A 21,014-nucleotide genomic window follows, 5' to 3' on the forward strand; every position below is an offset into this window, starting at 1 on the left:
AAGTTTGATATAAGGGCAAGTTATATGACAATAATAAAAAAGTTACAACCTCAGAAACCCACAGGGGCAGTTCTACCCCAGCCTGCTGGGTCACCGTGAGTCAGAATTGCCTGGATGCCAGTGAGACCAGGGTGCTGCCAGGCGGAATCCATGTCAATGGATTTTAGTGCAAGAGAAGGCCCGGAGCCTTTTTCAGTGATTTTAAAGCTGCACCGGCAGCAAGAGGAGGTGATGGTGCTGAAGGGGGTGGTTCAGTTGGCTCAGAGTGAAGGCAAATTTACATAATATTGAAGGGCAAGTAGGAGCTGCCTGGAACTGAACGTTCTTAACCCAGGGATGTAGTGGGTCTTAGCTTTGGGGCAAACATTTCCCCAAGCTCTCAAGTCACATTGAGGAAGGGAGACTGCATCTTAGCCTCAGTGGTTGTGTAAAACTGAGGAAGCAATTTCCGGTCTCATATTTATCCGGTCCCCTACTGAGGGGTACTTGGATCTTTGGAATATTTCCCTGTCACACAATGCTGCAATGACTCCTTGAGCCCCTCGTTGAGTTTCTCTGGGGGCTCCCACCCAGAAGTAAAATCGCTGCTTCCTGAGATCCAATCATCTGCCTGTTTTTCCTAGAGGCCTGTATTCTTTCCACCCACCTCCTGCCTCCCCAGAAGAGGCAAAGCTCCCTCTACAGCCACCGGAGCAGATGGCAGAAACTGGCAGGACCTTGCCCACACCGGCTGCCTGCCCACCTGCCCGCCCGCCCTTGTTCTGGCAGATTAACAGCGACCTGTGACCCTGACAAGCTGGCCACACTCCCGGCCAATTCCAGCCTGTCTAAAGGAGTCCCTGGGGGTGGTCAGGGCCTGGGGATATGTGGGCCAGATGGACCTGGGAGGTCTTGGGTTGGCTTCTCCCAGGAGGCAGAGCAGGTGGGCAGCTCTCTCTGGCACCCCCTCCCAACTTTTCCCTTTATGTATTAGTGGGCTGAGCTGGAGCCAGATGGTACGGATGGGGCAGTCTTGCAGCTTCTGGTTCGACAAAGGAAGCTCTATTTTGCCCCTGTCCCCCACCCTGCCTCACCAGCTTGGCTTGTCTAGTCCCTGGCTGCCTGTCCCTCTCAGGCCTGGCCTAGCCTAAGCAATGTTTCTGCCAACATTGTCCCTTCCCTCATTTGAGGAGGAAATTTCCTGGGCAATGTCCCCGGGTGTCATAGACTGGGAAACCCACTTACCCCTGGGCAAGGCTGAGCAAGGTATAGAGTGGTGGCCCTGTGCGTAGACCAGGTCCCACATGCAAATGCAGCAATAGAGCTAATGCACAGGGCCAGGTGGGGCCCGGGGAAACTGGCACGGAATGAGCCCTCGTGATGACGGCGGAAGGGGAAAGCGAGGCTCCGAGGGGCATACAGACACGGGCACCATCTCAAGGTGAGGAGAACAGGTTTGGGAGTCAGTTAAACCGGAGTTAGATTTCCAGGTCGGCTCCTAGCGGAGGTGAGTCTGTCCTTCAGGAAATTGTCTAAGCTCTTAGGTTCCTCGTCCGCAATTCAAAAACCCCTCCAATCACGGCCAGTGAGTCCATTCCAACTCCTAGTCTCCCGAAATGCTTCCGAGACTGGTCCTGAGGCGGAGCTAGTGTCAGGAAAGCACGGACGCGCTCTCCAGCCCTCGCGGTGGAGTGATTACTTACAGAGCTGCCCACTGTGAAGTCAGCAATTCAGAACCACCAGTCGCTCCTTGGAAGAAAAGACTGAGTGTTTTATTCCTGTAAAGCACCAGTTCTCAACCTGTGGGTCGCGACCCCTTTGGGGTTCGAACGACCTTTTCACAGGGGTCGCCCAATTCATAAGAGTATCAATATCGCAGTGATGAAGTAGCCACGGAAATAATGTTATGGTGGGGGGTCAGCACCACAGGAGGACCTGTGTGAAGGGGTGTGGCACTAAGAAGGTGGAGAACCACTGCTGTAAAGAGCGCCCATCTCAGAAACAAACCTCCAGGGGCAGGCCCACCCTGTCCTGTCGGGTCACTCGGAGCGGGCATCGATGCAATGGCAATGCATTTGGTTTGGTTGTTTCAAGCACTCAAAACCTGGGATCCAACTGCATCGCTCCCCTGGGATCTACAAAGAAGTGGCAGGTGGAGATAAGAAAACCTCAATGGGGACAAGACAAAGATCCCAGAGCATCTATGCAAGGTCATTGACGATCTTGGGTCTGGAGTTCATTCCAAGGACTTCCCTAATGACGACTGTGTTGCCTTTTTTTTTTTTAACAAAGGCTCAGTCTCCTTATCTTTAAAATGGGTTGGATGGCAGCGGCTAACTCTGAGAGGTGCTGGGAGTGTTTTACCATACAGAAAACGTATGGGCCATGTTGCTGTTGGCGGCTATCAACCAGCTCGTAGTCCCGTGTCCCACCCCCAAGCACAGCAGAGTAACATGACGCCTATCTTATGCCACTCCCATGATGGTTGCCAATCAGATTATTGGGGTCCATTGGATTTACCTTGGCTGATTTTGGGAAGTAGATCACTAGGCCTTTCTTCCTAGTCCTTATGAGTTTGGAAAGTGCACTGAGATGTGTTGGAGACTATAGCAACATTCAAGACTCCAGGGCCAGAGGGGTGGTGGCTGGTCACGAGACACATTGGCTGGAAATAGACCCCGAGCCTCCTGCACTAAAGTGAGAATTTGTTAGGTAGCCAGAGCAGGAACCAGGGGTATCGACTGAACATGCTCCAAACTCAGGCTCCTAGCCAGGGAAGCGGTACACCTGGGTAGGTACCAATCTAGGTCAGGTGGGCTTAATTCCGCCAATGGGGTCAATCAGCCCTGTTGACCACGCCTTCCAGCGGAAGGCCCTAAAAAGGCTGGAACTTGGAGCCCACCCTCTCTTTTTCCAGCTGTTTCTCTGCGTTCCTGTGCGGCCTGGCTGCGGTCTATCCGGCTTTTGTTCAGTTTACTGTAATGCCTGAAACTGCTTCTATCCTTTATAAAAAACTCACTTGGATCACAGACGAGGCTTCGGCGTGAATTTTTTCTCATGCAAAGCCAAGGACCGAGGCATTCCCACCGGAGAAACCTGACAAATTCTTCTGAATAATACTCGATCAGTTACGGGGAGGCAAGGGGAAGAGGCTGGAAAGGGTTCCCGCTTAAGGAAGTGACTGGAGAGGCCGTGGGGGCCCCTAACTCCTGTTACCCCCGACTCTGCTGCTCCAGCCATTGGGGGATTCCCAGGGTGGACCTGCTATGGCACAGAGCCGAGAAGAAGGAGGACAGGTGCTTCAGATGGCCAGGAGTCCTGGGCTGCCTTCTGTGTGCTGCCTCGACTTCCCGGTGCCAGTCTAGATGGGAGAGTGGGTGGTTTGATCCCCACCATTGCCTGGGAGCCTGCAGGACAGGGTCCTCTCTGACCTGGGCCAGAGCTTGTGGACGGCAGAAGGCAGGTTGGGGAGCGGGACTGGGGCGCCCCTCATGCAGAGCTGCCTCTAGGAATCCCTCTCACATTTGGACACAGGGCCTGTTCTATTTCAGTGGCTCCCCGGTGCCAAAGGAGGTATGAATATCAAAGTCATGAGGTAATGACTGTGATTTGGAAAGAGCAGAGGGGAGGGTGAGGGGAACCGCTGTAGGGGCTGAGAGCATGGGGGGCGGGCAGGGTCTGGGACAGGACAGCCTCCCCAGCAACACCCCCTGGGCCTGAGACTTGACAGTGGTCATGAGCATCAGGAGTGAGGGAAGTCAGGTGAGCTGAAGGTAGGATTTTCAAGGTGTACCTTCAGGAGACCTGGGGTGTTGTGGGTTATAAGTTGGGCTACTAACCACAAGGTCAGCAGTTTGAGTCCACCAGCTGCTCTACAGAAGAAATACGGGGCTTTCTGCTCCTTAAAGATGTACAGCCTTGGAAACCCACAGGGGCAGGCAGTTCTCCTCTGTCCTATGGGGTGGCTGTGAGTCAGAATTAACTCCCTAGCAATGACTTTGGTTTTGAGTTTGGGAGGTGGACTTTGACTTTGGTTGGTAACAGGCAGCAGATAGCAGTGTGAAGGAAAGATTTGGAACCAGAGACCAATTCCCTTTTCTCACCCCAGCCTACAATCTCTGGTGTTTATTGAGTGATCCCCATCCCTAGTGTTCCCCCACCCCTGCGGGCCAGAGGTTGGGTAGAGGACCTCGGGTCAGAGTGGCTGACTTGGGAGAGCTGAGAAGCAGAGGTTATCAGTATATGGCTCCTGGACCACCACCACCATCTGGGAACTTGCTAAAAATGCGAATTCTCCAGCTGCCCTGGATCCACGGACTCAGAAATCTGTGGCTGGGGCCTGGCATTCTGTATCTTAACACGCTCTTGATAGAGGTCTACAGCCATGCGCATCTAAGCAGGGCTGAGCCTGAGAAATGGAGGATGAGTTTGCTGTGAGGGGTTCTAAGAGGTTAAATCTTTAGGCATCGATGCGAAGAGTAATAACAATAGCATTTAGACTTAGGCGCTGCTAAGCTCTTTTGAGGTTGTGATGGTCAAGAATTTGGCTGGACCACGATTTTCGGTGAGAATCATGACAGTTACGACGTGCTCATGCCCAGGAGGAACTCTGATGCATGTAATCACTTCCACGATGAGATCTGCTATGAGCAGCCAATTTGTTGAAGGAGCTTCCTGGAGGTGTGGTCATAGGGATGTTAGCTCTCTTGCCTTTTGCTGGACCATTATCCTCCACAACTTGTGAGTCAGCAGCCTGCCATCTTACTTGCCAACCGCGCCTTCTTTTTTTGTCTCCGCAGTGAGCAGCTGGGCATCTGATCCTGGGTTTGTGAGCCCTGTTGCTGTGAGTCAGGAGAAGCCTCCAGCTTGGATTTGGAGCTTGCCAGCCTCTGCCGTGCTGGAGCACTTTCCTGGGATAAATCGGTCTTTCTATGCACAGAGTATCCATTTTCCCTGCTTGGGTAAACTAGGGAAACAAATCCACTCTGAGTTCGTGCACCCAGTGGCGTCACCTGAGAAGTTCTCTCTGGTCACAGCGAAATTTTTCTTAAAAGCAGTCTCACTTGGACCCTGTTTTTTTGTGACTATTTAAGAGAACAGCGAGTGGCTGTGAAATTTTGTTTTCTGCTGAGGGAAAAAGGCACAGGGAACTGGTGTGATGTTGAACACAGCTTACAAGGACAGTGCTATGGAAGGGGAAAACTCAAGTGTATGAGTGGTTTTCTTGTTTCTAAAAAGGTGAAATGTCAAAAAAAAAAAGGTGAAATGTTGATCGATGGCAAACCTCGTTCTGGATGCCCATCAACTTCCTGAACTGATGAAAATGTCGACTTGTAGTACAGTTGGAGTTCACTCCACTAAGTCAGACTGGTAATCAAGCTTTCTATACAGAGGCTCTGAAAAGAGAGCATAACAGTGTGTGACCAAAAAGGCCTGATTTGTGTCAGACGGGGGACTGGTTTTGCCACCACAACAATGCACCTGCTCACTCAGCCATCTATCTCAGTGCTCCAGTTTTTGGCAAAAAAACAGCATGCCTCTCTTGCCTCATGCACCTTACTCACCCGACCTCACTCCATTCAATTTCTTTTTGTTTCTTCAAATGAAGAGAGACATGAAAGGGCAGCGATTTGACAACACTGAGGTGAAGAAAAAAACGAGGGCGGTACTGTCAGCCATCCAAACAGATAAGTCTGAAAAATGTTTCCAGAATGGAATAGCAGATTTGACAAATGTATTAAGTGTAATGGAAAGTACGTTGAAGGTGATAAGGTTGTTTACATTTAAAAAAAATACATAGCTTTGGTCTGGGGTCTTAAAGGCCTGAAGTTAAACAAGCAGCCATCTAGCAGGGAAGCAAGTAAGCCCACATGGAAGAAGCACACCAGTCTGTGTGATCATGAGGTGTCGACGGGAGCAGGTATCAGGTATCAAAAGGTCCAAAACAATTATATCAATGTGAAAGAGTAGGGTTGGAGTGGAAACCCATAGCCCATCTGTAGCCAATTGGACATCCCCCCACAGAAGGGTCACAAGGAAGGGATGATTCAACCAGGGTGCAGTCTAGCACTGAGGAAACACACATCACTCCTCTACTTCCTGAATGCATCATCCCCCACTCCCATGACCCAGGTCTACCTTACAAATCCAGCTAGACTGGAGTACACACATTGGTATAGATAAGAACTCTCGACACTGCGGGAGGAAGGGGGGAAAAATGAGGAGCTGATACCAAGGGCTCAAGTAGAAAGGAAATGCTTTGAAAATGATGATGGCAACAAGTGTACAAATGTGTTTGACACAATGGATGAGTGTATAGATTCTGATAAGAGATATCAGAGCCCTCAATAAAAGTATTTAATAATAATAATAAAACTCTGGACATATGGAATTCAGGACAGATAAACCCCTCAGAAATAGTAGTAGGAGTATCGATTTCATGAGGGTAGGGGTAAAGGGAGACAACAGACAGTGTAAGACATTAAATAATAATATATATTGATCAAAGATTCACCAGGGTGGGAGGGAGGGAGAAAAACGAGGAGCTGATATCAAGGGCTCAAGTAGAAAGAAAATGCTTTGAAAATGATGATGGCAACATATGTACAAGCGTGTTTAATACAGTTGAACGATGGATTGTTAAAAGATTTGTAAGAGTCCCTGAGATAGTTAAGGTTTATTGTGCCAACCTGGCTGAAAAACACATGTGAGATTAATTGGTTCAGTAAGAGAGCTAAATGGTTCAGTAAGCCTCACCTTTCTGGTTCTTGGGTCTCTTGCTTTCTGATGGTCGGACCAGGGTGCAGCTGTCTTAGCCAGTTCCCTGCTTCAACTGGCAAGGCTCACTTCCTGAAAGACATCCCTGAGGAGAAGTCACATGGACTTACCCAGATGCAGGCCTGGGTGCTGGAGAAGCTGTGTGGAGACCCCGGCCAGCGCTGAGATGCTTACCTGCTCAATGATTCAGCTTCCTCCTGCAGTCGGCGTCATTGCGTGTGTTTTGTGAGATGGAGGAGGACTGTGTAGATAGGTGTCAGATATATGGGCTAATGTTAGACTTAGGGGATTGAGCAGCACTGGGTTGGAATGCTTTCTTAATGTACACTTATCCTTTATGTAAAACTCTCTCATCCATATGAGTTTCTGTGGATTTGTTTCCCTAGTTTACCCAAGCTAACACAGCCCCCCAATAAAATTGTTAATTAAAAAAAGAGCCAATATATACATAGCTTTGGGAGAAAAAAATCTGTCTTTTATTGGGGTACCCCCCTCATCTATACATAAGCTCCATTGTCTTGCTTCTATAGAGAACCCAACCCACGACAAAGATCTTACCTTACTTCATCCTAATGAACAAAACAACCTTCATTTTGGTTTTTGCTCCCCACTTGGCCCAGTTGACTCTGACTCAGGACGGCGTAGCACTGGCCCTGTGAGTTTCCGAGGCTATGTATCTCTTTGTGATTAGAAAGCCTTATCTTTCTCTCTGGGGGCAGCTGTTGGGTTAGAACCGCTGACCTTGTGGTCAGCAGCCCACTGTAACCCACTGCACTACCAAGGGCTCCTTCAACAACCCAGGCGGTGGGCAGCCTCACGATCTCAGTTTTTCAGAAGAAACTGAACCGAGAGGCTGACTGTTCCAAGCCGCACGCTGGCCCGTGTCTGGGAGTCGGGGTGCAGTTTTCCTCCCCTTTAGAAGCTGGGTTTTCTTTCCTCTCGGATCCTAGGCTTCCTTGGTGAAGGTGAAGGTGTTTGCTGACCCGAGTGGCAGACCCGAGTAAGGGCTGCACAGGAGCAATGCAACTTCAAGAGCCTAACTCGTTTTTTTAGTTTTAAATCTACTGTGCACGTAATGTGCTCTTGTGGATCCATTGCCTTATTTAAATGAAAACCGAGCCTCTAGGTACTATCACTGCCCCCACTTTACAGATGATGCCATTGAGGCTCAGAGAGCTCAGGGCACCTGCTCAAGGTGAGTGGCGTGACAAAAATTCGAAAACAAAAAGGAGGGGCGCTGGGATGGGCTCAGTAGACAGTGTTGGGGATCATACTGGCAACAATCATTATTATCGTCACCATCTGTAAAGTGGGTGTGTCATTCTCACAGGGACCAGGAAGGGGGACAGTGCTTTAGAAGTGACAATCTCACAAGGTCTGTTCCTCTTTGCAGTGCCCAAGTCTTGCTACCAGTTGGGATGACCAGCCTGCCTCGACTCTCTGCTGCCCTCTCCTGGCACTTTAGGTGAACAGTTTGGATGTGGACACCTAGCATGGTTCTGTCCCGGCCTGTGGTCTGGGTCTTCTGCGAGGGGCCAGCACTGGGCTGGGTGGGCAGCCAGTTGGCAGGCCCCCACTGTTGCCCCACTTGGACCTCTAGTTCCTGAAAGATCTCTCAGCCCGTGACTCTGTATATATCTCTACCAGTGTGAATATCTTCCTGGTCCCCTCCTTATTGCCAGGAAACCAACCAACCACCCTTTGCCCTGGCTCCTGTCCCCTCTGCTCCCATACCAGCCATGTGTGCACCGTCAAGGCCCAGCAGCATCACCATCAACCCCTGAGCATGTTTTCTTGCCCCGGGGCCAGAGGCAAGAAGCCCAGGATTAGGGCCTGGTGCAAGAGCAAACCCATCATGATCACCCCACCCCACTCACTGCACAAGCAAATCTCTCTCTTTTTTTTCTTTAAATCATTTTATTGGGGGCTCATACAACGCTTATAATGATCCATACATCCATCCATTGTACATTTGTTGCCATCATCATTCTCAAAACATTTGCTTTCTACTTGAGCCCTTGGTATCAGCTCCTCAAAATGTCTCATTTTTCTGCCACGTTCACAGCAAACCATTCTGAGCTGGTCATCTACACACTCTCTCTCTTCTTCTTGATTTCTTGCCAGGGCTCACCTCCGACCCCTCCTTCCTGCTTGACGCTTTCTCCTCAGGTGTCTTCGGACTGTTACCTTTCATATGCTCACCTAAACCATCAGCAAGTCTTAGCAATCCTACCTCCTCAGGGCCTCTTAACTATGTTCACTGCTGCGCATCCTTGCTGTGGTACCCGCCCTCCCCAACCCAACACACCTCTGTTTGTCTCCTAGACAATGCCAACAGCCTCTGTGCATATTGTATTTCCCATGACGGTCTAACACTGTCTATACATACACCATGTCCTTCTAGAATTGGGTCATTTTCCCATCCGGAGGTGAGTCAGATTTTCCTCCTCTAGAATCTAGGGAGAACCGCGTGATTACCTTGACTAATAGAATTCAACAGAAAAGATGTCATGTGACTTCTAAGGCTAGACCATGAGAACAAGGTCCTTCCACCTTGTACCTTGTTCTCTTACAACCCAGCTGCCATGTTGGGAGGCAACCCAGGCAGCCTGTGGAGAGGAAAGGACGTCCACAGTGTGCGTGCCCACCTGAAGAGCCCACATCAGGTTGATAGCCATGTGAGTGTCCATCCGGAAAGTGGATCTCCCAGCACCCAAATCACTCCATCTGGTACTATGCGTAGTAGAGCCAAACTGGCCCCACTGAGCCTCCCAAATTTATAGATCTATGAATAACCAAACTGACTGTTGTTTTAAGCTGCTGTGTTTTGGAGCTGTCACATAGCAATGGGTAAACCTGGGTACTCTGCTAAAGTTCCTCCTTAGTCCCCTGCCCGCTCCCCATCATGTTGTCCATTCTCTATTTGGTAGCCAGAGGGATTAAAAACATTAAAAAAAATTGTGGTAACGTGCTCGCTTCGGCAGCACATATACTAAAATTGGAACGATACAGAGAAGATTAGCATGGCCCCTGCACAAGGATGACACGCAAATTCGTGAAGCGTTCCATATTAAAAAAAAAATTGTGGTAAATGTGAAGAGATGTCAAAAAGCTAGAAGAAAAACGCCCTGATCATTCCATTATTGTTTCATTCTCATTTCCCATGAATTTTTTTGAGCCTCTTGTACACACATAACAAAACCTTTGCACCCCAGCATTCTCACGCATACTGTTCTGTGTCATTAACTGGTGGCTGTCATGTTGTTCAGCTATCACCCTTGTCGATTCCCCCATGTTTTCCCAAGCCCCAGAAGATCTTCTAAAAATAGAAATCGGTCAAGAGTTTAGAGGATTACATGCTCCGACCCACCCTCCTGCTCAAAATAGTTCAAACAAAAAACTAAAAGAAGCCTGGATAAACTCAACAAACATGTTACTGAGCTGCTGAGAAAGGAAGAGATAGCTGCTCTACTCTACGGATAAACATCGACCCCGAACTGGCATTCCAACAAGACAGACGTAGGAGGTTGTTCCCAAGGCAGCTGGGAGGGAAGGGTGGTAGCGGTGGCGAGTCCCTGGATTAGAGAGTTGACAGGTGTAGACTTGGGAATGAAGGAGGACAGAAGCGCACAGAGGGCAAAAAGATCCCGGAGGAGGCAACGTGGGATAGAACACAGGTGTGGGGATTGATGAATGGGTGGAACTGTTGAATTCGGCTCAGGGTAGATAGTCTGAAATGTAACTCTCCCAGCTAATGAATAATAATAAAATAAGACAAGGCTGTAGCAAAATCTGCTTTGATGCCCATGGTTTTCTGTTACTTTTGAATCATTCCATTTAAAATAATAAATAAAAGAGATGATCAATTTTTAGGTACTTGTTTACGTGTAAATCTCAAACCAGACAGGACAAGAGTACTTGGACAATCCATTCTACAGCTCCTCTATCATATTTGGGCACATAAGTAGGGCAGTAGATTCTTTTAAGGTTTAAAAAGTATAAATCTTTCCTACTTGCTATCTTATCAACTGCCTTCGAGGCCATGCCAACTCATAGTGATCCTATAGAACAGGGGAGAACTGCCTTCGTGAGTTTCCAAGACAAACTCTTTTTAAAAAATTTTCTCTAAAACTTTATCTCAAAGCTATTCACCTCTCTGTTAATAAGGTGAACAGTTAATGTTCTGTGCCAGGTATGACGGCCTGCCCAGGGCTGGCAGTGGACTATGAGAAAACCTATTTCCTGGCACCCAACAGTTAAATTACTCTTTTCAAACCAGACTGAACTTCCAATACGTGCACAAGTATTACAAGCACTCTTTCCCATAATCTTAAATCTGAACTTACACAATTAATCTAGATCAGTGGGTGTTAGAATGAAGTCATTTTAATATTGTACAAATCAAGATACTACTGCATAATATTAGACAAGAGTATCTTACAAACACTACATTACATTACCTTGAATTTGAAACATTTCACTTTATATTTGTGTAAATTATTTTTGATAAATGAACTTCACAGAATTTAAAAGCAGATACAGTTCCAAGACTAACCCTTTAAAAAATCATTTTATTGGGAGCTCTTACAGATATTGTAACAATCCATAATTCAATTAGATCAAGCATCATTGTACAATCGCTACCACCATCATTTTCTTTCTTTTTTTAACTCATTTTATTGGGGTCTCATACAACTCTTATCACAATCCATACGTACATCTATTGTGTCAAGCACATTTGTATACTTGTTGCCATCATCATTCTCAAAACATTTTCTTTCTACTTGAGCCCTTGGTATCAGCTCCTCATTTTTCCTCTCCCTCCCTGTCCCTCCTCTCTCCCGAGCCTTTGATAATTTATAAATTATTATTATTTTGTCTTACACTGTCCAACATCTCCCTTCACCTACTTTTCTGTTGTCCGTCCCCCAGGGAGGGAGTTATATGTAGATTCTTGTGATCAGTTCCCCCTTTCTACCTTGCCTTCCCCTTACTTTCCTGGTATTGCTACTCTCATTATTGGTCCTGTGTGGTTTATCTGTCCTGGATTCCCTGTGTTTCCAGTTCCTATCTGTACCAGTGTACATCCTCTGGTCTACCAGGATTTGGAAGGTAGAATCAAAATTATGATAGTGGAAAATTGTATGTTTCATCGTTGCTGTACTGCACCCTAACTGGCTCGTCTCCTCCCTGTTACCCTTCTGTAAGGGGATGTCCACTTGCCTACAGATGGGCTTTGGGTCCCCACTCTGCACTCCCCCCTCATTTACAATGATATGATTTTTTGTTCTTTGATGTCTGATACCTGATCCCATTGACAGCTCGTGATCACACATGCTGGTGTGCTTCTTCCATGTGGACTTTGTTGTTTCTGAGATAGATGGCCACTTGTTTACCTTCAAGCCTTTAAGACCCCAGATGCTATATCTTTTGATAGCCAGGCACCATCAGCTTTCTTCACCACATTTTCTTTTTTTTTCACCACATTTTCTTATGCACCCACTTTGTCTTCAGTGATTGTGTCAGGAAGGTGAGCATCACAGAATGCCAGTTTATTAGAACAAAGTGTTCTTGCATTGAGGGAGTACTTGAGTGGAGGCCCAATGTCCATCTGCTACCTTAATACTAAACCTATACATATATGCACACAGATCTAGTTCCCCATCGCCAAGACTAACTCTTTACAGGAGTAGAAAGCCCCTGTGGAGCTGCTGTTGGTTTCCAACTGCTCACCTTGTGGATTGCCACCCAGTCATAACCACTGTCACCAGGGTATAATAATAAGCTATAAATAATTTAGAATTATTTTTATATATGCAACTTCATCATTTACATACTGGAAAGTCACTAGTTCAGCAAATTTTAGTTTATTTACCATGTTTTGCATCTATCATCATAATCTAATTTTAGAACATTTTCATCAACCCCGAAAGAAACCCTGCGTACCATAGGAGTCACTTCCCTTCCCCATCTTCCTTCCATCTCCAGCCCTAGGTGAGTACTGACCTATTTTCTGTTTCTATTGATTTTTCCATTTTATACCTTTAACATCAATGTTACGATACAATATTAGACCATGTATGATCTGTGAATGGTATCATAAAATAATATCATTTTGCATTAGCTTTTGGTAATCAGCTTCTTGGACATAGCTTATTGTTTTTGATGTGCTTTCATGTGGTAGTGTGAATCAGTACTCATTTTTTTGCTGCTGGGTAGAAATCCATTGCATGGGTGAGTCACATTTTGTTTATCCATCCATCAGCGGAGGAATATTTGGGTTCTTTCCATCTTTTGGCTATTATGACTAAGGCGCTGCTGTAAACGTTCATGCACAAGTTTTGTGTGGGTATATTTCACTTTATCATGAGCATTGTATTAGGCTGGCTTCTCTAGAGAAGCCAAACCAGCGACATATATTTATTGAAGGAAATTTCTGTCATGAAAAGTATACACAGTTGTAAGAGCAGATAAATCCAGCCCAGTGTCACGTCCACAGGTCAGATCTTAAACTGGAGGCTTGTCTCTACTCGCGTAGCCTCAGGGGCTGGTGAACCCTGGGTTGGCAGGAACACCACAGGCTGCCTGCCAGGGGCAGATGGATTCAAGGCCAGCAGGTCAGAGGGCAGGTCGCTGATAGCTTCTGGCATGGGCAGGCAATATGTCAGGCCGTTGGCTCAGGTCCAAAGAACTGGAGGTCAACGAGCCAGAGGCAGGGTCCAGAGTCAGGAAAAGAGCATCCACAGCATCTACTTAGATCTAAGAAGCAGACCACACCCTGCTACCTACTTTCAATTGCATCAGGGCTGTGACCTGTATAAGGGGATTGCAGCCCAGCCTAATCTTCTTACAGCTGCCTGGCTGCCCATAGCAGATCTTATCATGGAGTTGATTACATTATGTTAGATCACCTTGTGGGGGGTTAGTAGGCCTCAAATGCCAAACCATTCAGAATGTTGGCCCCGTCACTTGTCACAAAACCTAACTATCACAGGTTTCTATTTTTAAAACGTGTATGTTTCTCTTGGGTGCACACCTGTGAGTGGGAGAGTTGGGCCATATGGTAACTGTTTAATATTTGAGGAACTGCCAAATTATAAAACTCGAATGGCTTTTAAAATATAAACTTTCCTTTCTGGAACACTTTTAGATTCACCAACATACTGTGAGGTTAGTACATAGTCGGAATATACTTCACATTGAGTTTCTTCCTTTACTAACATCTTATTTATGATTGTGCTTTTGTTCCAACTAATGAACCACTGGTGACACTTTATCCTTGATTGTTAGTCCTCGGTGTCCTTAAATCTGACCTTGGGTCTTAGTTAGCGAGGGCTAACAGAAATAGCACACGTGGGAAGCTGAAACCAAGGCTTCTTAAACTTGTACTCACAACCCCTTTTTGCCCCAGAAATTTCAACACGGGCAAACGCCACCAGAAGCATGTGAGCCTCATTACATATGATTTTGAATTAAATCGTGATCGTTGTGTGTTCAGAAATCACTTACCATTGCCAAATTTGTTGAGACCCCCACATTTAGTTACATGACCCCCTAGGACTCGCAAAAAACTTTGTCTTAAGAATCCCCCCGCCTCACCGTTTAGGAGACTCGAAGTCTGAATTGAGGTCCCCGATTCCAGGGGAAGGTTTTCTTTCTATATTCAGAAGGTCCTTGTCCCTCACCGGCTTCCTTCCTTGGGTTTTCAGTGATTTTCACGTGGCTTAGCATCCGTCTTGCCCCATCTGTGTTTACTTTCTTCTGTGTTTAATCTGCTCTTGTTTTTTCCCCCTCTCATCTGCTCTCTCACATCTCACACTCTCTACTGATTATGGTCCCAGGAAGAAAAACTAAAGAAAACGATTCTCAAAAGGGATTGTACCCACAGGTACAGGGGGTCAGGATTTATGATCTCTATTTCTGGGGGACACAATTCAACCTGTAACCCCTAATGCCCCTTTTCTCTTCCAGGATGGTGCTCACCATACCCCCTTACGTTTCATTTTCATGTTTCCTTAGGCTTCTCTTGGCGGTGACAGTTTCTCAGGCTTCCTTTATTTGTCAGGGCCTTGACCATTTTGAGGCTAACTGTCAGGTATTTTGTAGAATTTCCCATTATTGAGATGAAACTGATGTTTTTCTCCTGATCAGGATGGAGTTATAGATTTTTGGAAAGAAGCCTACAGAGGTAAAAGGCTACTTTCATAATATTATATCAAGAGTCACATTATTCATGTGATTGATGCCAGCCTTGCGGGCCTGAGGGAGCGTTTGCCGCGTTCTTTAGGCTAGAATGATTCCCCCCAGCTCTCTTCATTTCGTATTCTTTGGAAGGAAAGCACTAGGCAAAGCCCACACATGAGGAGTTATGCCTTGCCTCCTTGAGGGAAATACTATCACGAGAAATTATTTGGAATTCTCTTGCTTGATCCTTGTGCCCAATCTTGTGCATTGTCGTGGATTGAATTGTGTCTCCACAAAATGTGTGTCAACATGGCTGGGCGATTAATCTCAGTGATTTGGCAATCATGTAATAAGATAACTTAGCAGTTGTGTAATGATCCCTGAATGTGAGCTGAGAGGCTCAACCCATCAATTGTAAGGGGATTAGCGTGGAGGCAGTATCATGATTCAGGGCATGCCAGGGGAGTTTCTCCTGGGGTGGAGCACCTATCACCTTTCTTATCTTACAAAAGATAAAGGGAAAAAGAGAAGGAATGGGGAGAATAAGGGACTATGACCACGAAGGAGGAAGAGCCAGGAGCAGGACGTATCCTTTGGCTATGGGTCCCTGTTTTGAGCAGCTCCTAAATGTGGGTTCAGATTAATGACAAGGACCTTCCCCCCAGTTGACAGAGAGAGAAAGCCTTCCCCTGCAGTCGGGGCCCTGATGTTAAGTTTCTAGCCTCCTAAACTCAAAATGAAAAGAAACAGATACAAACATCTATTAATCGTCAGAACTTGGAATGTGCAAAATATGAATCTAGGAAAATTAGAAGTCATCAAAAAATGAAATGGAATGCATAAAATTGGCATCCTAAGCTTTACTGAGCTAAAATGGCCTGGTATTGACCATTTTGAATCAGACAATCATATGGTTTTTACCATTCCAGGAATGACCAATTCAAGAGGAATGGCAGCACATTCATCGTAAAAAACATTTCCAGCTCGATCTTGAAGTGCAATGCTGTCTGTGATAGGATAATATCTCTATGCTAATGTGTTAGTCTGGGTTGACTAGAGAAACAAATCCAGAGATAGTCAATATATATGAGAGAACTTTATATCAAGAAGTAATTATGCATCAATAAAACATCCCAATCCAGTTCAGATCAAGTCCCTAAGCTCAACATTAGCCCATAAGTCCGATATTAGCCCATGAATTCCTGGTCAGACACATGCAATAATGTCAAATGCAGGGGGATCACAGGCCGGTGGTGCAAAGTCCTGTGCATCCAATGGCGGTGGACGCATCTCCGGGGCTCTGGTTGCCATCAGCGTGGCTCCATGTGGCTTGTCAACAGGAAGGTGAAGCAGAGAGAGAGTGTGTCCCACCTCCAGGGAGGGAGTTCCCAGGATCCTCCTGGAGTGTGTGACTTTGTGACCTGACTGATAGGCTAGACTCCCCTCTGAGATTGTATTTATCCAGTTGACACGAAATCATGTTACTGCAGAACACAAAGAAATTCAGCGAATATAAGGATTATTAAAATTTAAGCACCTACTACCTAGTAGTGATGAAGAAATTGAAGACTTCTACTAACATCTTCAGTGTGAAATTGATTAAACATGCAATCAAGATCCACTGATAATTACTTGTGATTGGAATGCAAACATTGGAAACAAAGTGGAGGGAACAATGGTGGGAAAATATGGCCTTGGTAACGGAAAGGAAGCCGGAGATCACATGATAGAATTTTGCAAGGCGATGGACTTGTTCATTGATTGCAAATACCTCTTTTTCAACCACATACATGGTAACTACACCATGGACTTCACCAGATAGAACGTACGGCGCCGACGACTGTGTGAAGGGATGTATCGTCAGCCAAAGCGAGGTCAGGGCTGACTGTAGAACTGACCATCAATTGCTCCTATGTCAGTTCAGGTTGAAGTTGAAGAAAATTAAACTAAGTCGACGACGAGAACGAAAATCTGACCTTCCGTAGATCCCACCTGATTTTTTAGACATTCCTAAAAGAGCTTGCACTCATTGAACACAAGCAGCAGGAGACCTGGTGGACTGTGGGAGGGTATCAAGAGCATCACACATGCCGGGTTGGGCCATGGGCATATACCGGAACCCCCATGCCGCACACCAGCACCCTCTCCGCAGACCTCGCTGCCCAACCCCATCCATCACCTACGTGACCAAGGCCTTCGAACGCCTCGTGGACCGGCCCGTGACCCTCGGGAGTGTAAGACTTCATGGAGCAGCAGCACGCCAAGAACAAGACCTGCTACTACCACCGGCAGTTCGGCCGCGTGCCCGACACCACTGAGTGCCAGGAAAAGGATGTCCTGAGCATGTGAGAAGCCGCGATGCAGTGGCGGAGGGACTACAAAGTTGACCAGGAGATTGCCAACATTGTGCAAGAGAGGCTGAGGGCCAGCCAGCAGCGGGAGGGCGAGAGCTATATGCAGAACTGTGCCGCCCGCCCGGGAGTTGGAGCAGATCACACAAGTGTCCAAAGCTCCCAAGGCCTGGGAGGGAGCTCACCACTCAGCCCACAAGTGCCAGGCCCAGCAGAAGCAGAGGATGCTGCCTGAGCAGACGGCAGCCAAGGAGGCAGCTGCAGCCTGAGAAAACCTCCTTTGTAAACTACTTCGTTTGACTACTGTCCTGAAATAAAAGTTCTGGCTTCCTCCCCCTCCCCCCACACACAAAAGGACATCATACATGAAGAAAGCAAAAGGTCATTAAGAAGACTGAAAAGAAAGTAAAGGTTATTCAGTAGTTAAACACATGGAAGAAATGATGAAGTATAGCCGAACAATCACGAGATATCAAAGGGATCAGGGATCAGGCATCAAAGAATAAAAAATCAAGTCATTGTGAATGAGGGGGAGTGTGCAGATTGGGGACCCAAGACCCATCTGTAGGCAACTGGACATCCCCTTACAGAAGGGTCACGGGGAGGAGACAAGCCAGTCAGGGTGCAGTGTAGTAACGATGAAACATACAACTTTCCTCTAGTTCCTAAATGCTTCCTCCCCCCACTATCATGATCCCAATTCTACCTTACAAATCTGGCTAGACCAGAGGAAGTACACTGGTACAGATGGGAATTGGAAACACAGGGAATCAAGGACAGATGATCCCTTAAGGACCAGTGGTGGGAGTGGGGATACTGGGAGGGTGGGGTGGAAAGGGGGAACCGATTACAAGGATCTACATCTAACCTCCTACCTGGGGGGTGGACAGCAGAGGGGTGGGTGAGGGGAGACGTCGGACAGTGTAAGATATGACACACACAAAAAAGGATGAATTTAAGGAAGAAAAAGGGAGCGAGGGCATGGGGCACTAACCCACCCAAGGGGAGGGTATTGTTTATATCTCCACAGGGAAAGTGGGACCAGACTTCAACCCAGTGCCTCAAGGTGTGAATGCAACATTCCAGCGTGGAATAGGGAACCAGTGGAGAGGTCTGGGAGGCTGGCCCCAGTACCAAATATTAAGTGGATGCCTGCCCCTCCCCCCAGAAGAATTCATTTCAAAGGACGGCTTTGAATCTGCAGCTCTGGGAGAGGGACATACCTGATCAGAGCACATGGGAGCAGATGAAGGGGGAGTAGGAGAGAGTGGAGCACATCCTGGCCCACCAGGCCTTGAGGACGATGACCCCAATTAGAGCAGCCAGTCCATGGAGAGGACCACATGGCCAGCCCCACTATGAGATATGACGTCCCTCACTGACCCATGGCCCTGCAGGGGACAGCACCGGAGACACAGTGTGGGAATTGCTTCCGATCCCACCACACCGAGTGCAGCGGAACAGCAAGGGAATGGAGCAGCGAGGTCCCCAGGGAATGCTGAAAGTGGACTTTGGGGCCAGGGCGTGGTGCCCCAACAGACTGGACTGGAAAACACTCCTAAAAGCCAACAAACAATCCTTGGACTAAAAAATATATATATATATATGACAAAATAATAATACTTTATAAATTATCAAGGGTTTATGAGGGAAGGGGAGCGGGGAGGGAGGGGAAAAATGAGCTGATACCAAGGGCTCAAATGTACAAATGTGCTCGACACAACGGATGGATGTATGAATCATGATAAGAGTTGTACGAGTCCCCAATAAAATGATTAAAAAAATTAAAAAACCCGAACAGAACATTTCAAAGGACAGCTTGAGTAGACAAAGCAAAGTATTATAATGGAATGTGCAAAGACTTGGATTAGAAACACATTCAGTACATATCAAGCCGAAGGAAAAAGTCAAGGCTTGAGTGGCAATATTGAAAGATCCTATGGCAAACTATTGAACTAGTCTACATTCAACCATTTTTAGAGGTAGCATATTCTCAAGAACCAATGATACTGAAAGATTTCCAAAAAGAAACCTCAACTCTGTTCTGGTGTTCATCGTTTGTTCAACAAACACTACTGGACTTCTATATTTATTTATTAAGACCTGTGCTGGGCCCTAATGGGAGGCAATACACAGCTTACATGAACAGAGCAAGCTCACTGAGGCCCCCCAGTGTTGTGAAATGTTGAGCCTAGTCCCCTCCATGCCTTTGCCTAGGATGGATGTTCAGTTTGGAAGACCAACCCCTCTACCTATCTTTCAGGGGATAAGGTCCTATTACCCTTCACTCATTCCATAGATATTTATTGAGCATCTATCCTATGCCAGCCACTGTGCTAGATGCTTGGCTACATCAATGAACAAGGTAGGCAAGTTCCTGTCCTCAAAGGGTGGGGGCACAGATGAGAATCTCGTGGTGCTGTAGTTGTTAGGGGCCTTCGAGCCAGTTCTCGACCCATGGTGACTGTGGACAACAGAAGAGAACTCTGCCTAGTCCTGCACCATCCTCACAATCGTTATGTCCAAGGCCATTGTTGCAGCCACTGTGTCAATCCATCTGGTCTGGTCCTTCCTCATTTCTGCTGCCCCTCTACTCTACCAAGCAGGATGTCCTTTCCCAGGGCCTGCTGTCTCCTGATAACATGTACAAAGTATGCAAGATGAAGTCTCGTCATCCTTGCTTCTGAGGAGCATTCCAGTTGTACTTCTTTTAAGACATCTATTTGTCCTTTTGGCAGTCCAGGCACTTTCAAATTCCGCACCAGCACCATAGTTCAAAGGCACCATTCTTCTCTGGTCTTCCTTAGTCCATGTCCAATTTTCATATGTGGGTGATGTGATGAAAATGCCGTGGCTTGGGTCAGGTGCATCTTAGGCCTCAAGTAACACCCTTGGTTGCAACATTTTCAAGAGGTCTTGTGCAGTTGCTTTACTCAGTGCAATGTATCCTTGGATCTTGACTGCTGATTCCATGAACATTGGTTGTAGATCTAAGCAAGACAAAAACCTAAACAACTTCAATCTTTTCTCCGTTTATCATGATGTTATTTATTGGTCTAGTTGTGAGGATTTTGCTTTTCTTTATATTAAGTTATAATCCATATTGAGGGCTATGCTCCCTTTTAAAAAATCATTTTATTGGGGGCTCGAACAGCTCTTATCACAATCCGTATGTACATCCATGGTGTCAAGAATATTTGTTCGTATGTTGCCATCATCATTTTCAAAACATTTTATTTCTACTTGAGCCCTTGGTATCATTTCCCCCCACCCCCACCCTCTTTCCCTCATTATCCCTTGATAATTTATAAATTATTATTTTTTTCATGTCTTACACTGACCACGGTCTCCCTTCACCCACTTTTCTGTTGTTCATCCTCCTGGGAGAGGGTTATATGTAGACCATTGTGATAAGTTACCCTTTTCTCCCCTCCACTGTCCCCTTACCCTCCTAGTATTGCTACTCTCATTATTGGTCCTGAGGGGTCTGCCTGTCCTGGATTCCCTGTGTTGTGAGTTCTTGTCTGTACCCATGTACATGCTCTGATCTAGCCAGATTTGTAAGGTAGAATTGGGGTCATGACTGTGTGTGTGTGTGTGTGTGTGTGTGTGTGTGTGTGAGCATTAAAGAACTCGAGGAAAGTTGTGTTTCATCAGTCTGTACTGCACCCTGACTGGCTGGTCTCTTCCTTGTGACCCTCCTGTAAGGGGATGTCCAATTGT

General features: G+C 46.7%; 1 non-coding gene and 1 pseudogene across 1 annotated transcript; both read left to right on the plus strand.

Annotated features, from left to right (window-relative positions):
• Positions 1 to 9,724: 9,724 nt before the first annotated feature.
• Positions 9,725 to 9,831, plus strand: LOC142423524 (U6 spliceosomal RNA). Its single transcript, XR_012779155.1, has one exon. It is a non-coding gene; the product is annotated as a U6 spliceosomal RNA (small nuclear RNA).
• A 6,899-nt stretch (positions 9,832 to 16,730) lies between these two features.
• Positions 16,731 to 17,560, plus strand: LOC142422600 (NADH dehydrogenase [ubiquinone] 1 beta subcomplex subunit 10 pseudogene; annotated as a pseudogene).
• Positions 17,561 to 21,014: the final 3,454 nt, after the last annotated feature.

Source organism: Tenrec ecaudatus, chromosome 12, assembly GCF_050624435.1.
Source record: "Tenrec ecaudatus isolate mTenEca1 chromosome 12, mTenEca1.hap1, whole genome shotgun sequence".
NCBI classification, from domain to species: domain Eukaryota; kingdom Metazoa; phylum Chordata; class Mammalia; order Afrosoricida; family Tenrecidae; genus Tenrec; species Tenrec ecaudatus.